The 3,286-nt window shown below is 43.6% G+C and overlaps 1 non-coding gene across 1 annotated transcript; it reads left to right on the top strand.

Annotated features, from left to right (window-relative positions):
- The first annotated feature begins 3,178 nt into the window (after positions 1-3,178).
- LOC148553283 (small nucleolar RNA R71) lies at positions 3,179-3,286 on the top strand. The gene has a single exon (XR_015893199.1). It is a non-coding gene; the product is annotated as a small nucleolar RNA R71 (small nucleolar RNA).

Below are 3,286 nucleotides of genomic sequence, written 5' to 3'. Positions count from 1 at the left end.
TCTAGCTATAGGCTTGAGGTCCAATCTTCTTAGTTGAACCGGCTTGCCTTTGGAGTCAATCTTCTATTGAGCTCCTTCTACACATATGTCCATAAGGACTTGGTCCAACCTTTGATCAAAGTTGACTCTCCTTGTGTAGGGGCGTGCGTTCTCTTCCATGTATGGCAAGTTGAACGCCAACCTCACATTCTCCGGACTAAAATCTAAGTATTTCCCCCGAACCATTGTAACATAGTTCTTTGGATCCGGGTTCTTACTTTGATCATGGTTCTTGGTGATCCATGCATTGGCATAGAACTCTTGAACCATTAGAATGCCGACTTGTTGGATGGGATTTGTTAGAACTTCCCAACCTCTTCTTTGAATTTCATGTCGGATCTCCGGATACTCATTTCTTTTGAGTTTAAAAGGGACCTCAGGGATCACCTTTTTCTTGGCCACAACATCATAGAAGTGGTCTTGATGGGCTTTGGAGATGAACCTTTCCATCTCCCATGACTCGGATGTGGAAGCTTTTGTCTTCCCTTTCCCTCTTCTAGAGGATTCTCCGGTCTTAGATGCCATCAATGGTAATGGAAAAACAAAAAAGCTATGCTTTTACCACACCAAACTTAGAATATTGCTCGCCCTTGAGCAATAAACAAAAGAATAGAAGAAGAAAAAGAAGAAATATGGAGAGGGAGAGGGAAATGTGGTTTCGGCCAAGAGGAGTGTAGAGGGGTGTGTTGTGTGAATTTGAAGAAGAATGGAGAGCTTTATATAGGGTAGGGAGGTGGGGTATTGTTTCGGCCATATGGGTGGGTTTGGGTGGGAAATTGGTTTTGAATTTTGAAGGTAGGTGGAGTTTATGAGGTAGGTTTATTGGGAAGAGTGGGTGGATGTGAGTGGTGAAGGTTTAGTGGGGAAGCGAGATTGAGGTGATTGGTGAGGGGTTTTTAGGGAAGAGTGTTTATGGGGTTGTGTGAAAGAGAGTGGTGAGAAGAAGTGAGTGGAGGTAGTTGGGGATCCTTGTGGGGTCCACAGATCCTGAGTGGATCCTGTGGGGTCCACAGATCCTGAGTGGATCCTGTGGGGTCCACAGATCCTGAGGTGTTCAAGGATTTACATCCCTGCACCCATTAGGCATGTAAAAATGCCCTTGTACCCAACTCTGGGCGTTCAGCGCCAGGTTGGTGGCCATTTTGGGCGTTCAACGCCCATCTGTGTGCCATTTTTGACGTTGAACGCCAGAACCATGCCTGTTCTGGCGTTCAGCGCCCAGAAGCTGCCCATTTTGGGCATTCAGCGCCAGAACCATGCTCTGTTCTGGCGCTGAACGCCAGACAGATGCTCCTCCAGGGTGTAATTTTTCTTCTGCTGTTTTTGATTCCGTTTTCAATTTTTATATTCATTTTGTGACTCCACATGATCATGAACCTAAGAAAACATGAAAAATAATAAAAATAAGAATTAGATAAACATTGGGTTGCCTCCCAACAAGCGCTTCTTTAATGTCAATAGCTTGACAGTGGGCTCTCATGGAGCCTCACAGATGTGCAGAGCTTTGTTGAGACTCTCTAACACCAAACTTAGAGTTTGGATATGGGAGTTCAACACCAAACTTAGAGTTTGACTGTGGGGGCTCTGGTTGACTCTGCTTTGAGAGAAGCTTTTTCTGCTTCCTCTCCATGGTTGCAGAGGGAGATCCTTGAGTTTTAAACACAAGGGAATCCTCATTCCATTGAAGGACTATTTCACCTCTGTCAACATCAATTACAGCTCTTGCAGTGGCTAGGAAAGGTCTTCCTAGGATGATGGATTCATCCTCTTCCTTTCCAGTATCCAGAACTATGAAATCAGTAGGTATGTAAAGGCCCTCAACCTTTACTAATACATCTTCTACTTGTCCATAAGCCTGTTTTCTTGAGCTGTTTGCCATCTCTAGTGAGATTTTAGCAGCTTGCACCCCATAGATTCCCAGTTTCTCTATTACAGAGAGGGGCATGAGGTTTATTCCTGAACCAAGGTCACACAGAGCCTTAAAGATCATGGTGCCTATGGTACAGGGTATTATGAACTTTCCAGGATCCTGTCTCTTCTGAGGCAATGTCAGTTGATCCAGATCACTTAGTTCATTGATGAACAAGGGAGGTTCAACTTCCCAAGCATCAATGCCAAACAATTTGGCATTCAGCTTCATGATTGCACCAAGAAACTTGGCAGTTTGCTCTTTAGTAACATCCTCATTCTCCTCAGAAGAGGAATACTCATCAGAGCTCATGAAGGGCATAAGGAGGTTCAATGGAATCTCTATGGTCTCTAGATGAGTCTCAAATTCCTTTGGTTCCTCAGAGGGAAGCTCCTTATTGATCATTGGACGTCCCAGGAGGTCTTCCTACTTGGGATTCACGTCCTCTCCTTCCCTTACAGGTTCGGCCATGGTGCTTATGTCAATGGCCTTGCACTCTCCTTTTGGATTCTCTTCTGTATTGCTTGGGAGAGTACTAGGAGGGATTTCAGTGATCCTTTTACTCAGCTGGCCCACTTGTGCTTCCAAATTTCTAATGGAAGACCTTGTTTCATTCATGAAACTTACAGTGGCCTTAGATAGATCAGAGACTAGATTTGCTAAATTAGAAGCATTTTGTTCAGAGTTCTCTGTCTGTTGCTGAGTGGATGATGGAAAAGGTTTGCTATTGCTAAACCTGTTTCTTCCACCATTATTAAAGCCTTGTTGGGGATTTTGATCCTTCCATGAGAAATTTGGATGATTTCTCCATGTTGAGTTATAGGTGTTTCCATAAGGTTCACCTAAGTAATTTACCTCTGCTATTGCAGGGTTCTCAGGATCATAAGCTTCTTCTTCAGAAGATGCCTCTTGAGTACTGTTGGATGCAGCTTGCATTCCATGCAGACTCTGAGAGATCATATTGACTTGCTGAGTCAATATTTTATTCTGAGCCAATATGGCATTCAGAGTATCAACTTCAAGAACTCCCTTCTTCATAGGCGTCCCATTATTCACAAGATTCCTTTCAGAAGTGTACATGAACTGGTTATTAGCAACTATGTCAATGAGTTCTTGAGCTTCTGCAGGCGTTTTCTTTAGGTGAATGGATCCACCTGCAGAAGTGTCCAGTGACATCTTTGATAGCTCAGATAAACCATCATAGAATATATCCAGGATGGTCCATTCTGAAAGCATGTCAGAAGGACACTTTTTGGTCAACTGTTTGTATCTTTCCCAAGCTTCATAGAGGGATTCACCTTCTTTCTGTCTGAAGGTTTGAACATCAGCTCTAAGCTT

This window comes from Arachis ipaensis, chromosome B7 (assembly GCF_059453495.1).
Source record: "Arachis ipaensis isolate K30076 ecotype BB chromosome B7, ASM5945349v1, whole genome shotgun sequence".
Lineage (NCBI taxonomy): Eukaryota > Viridiplantae > Streptophyta > Magnoliopsida > Fabales > Fabaceae > Arachis > Arachis ipaensis.
This window is presented reverse-complemented; position numbering and strand designations above follow the sequence as displayed.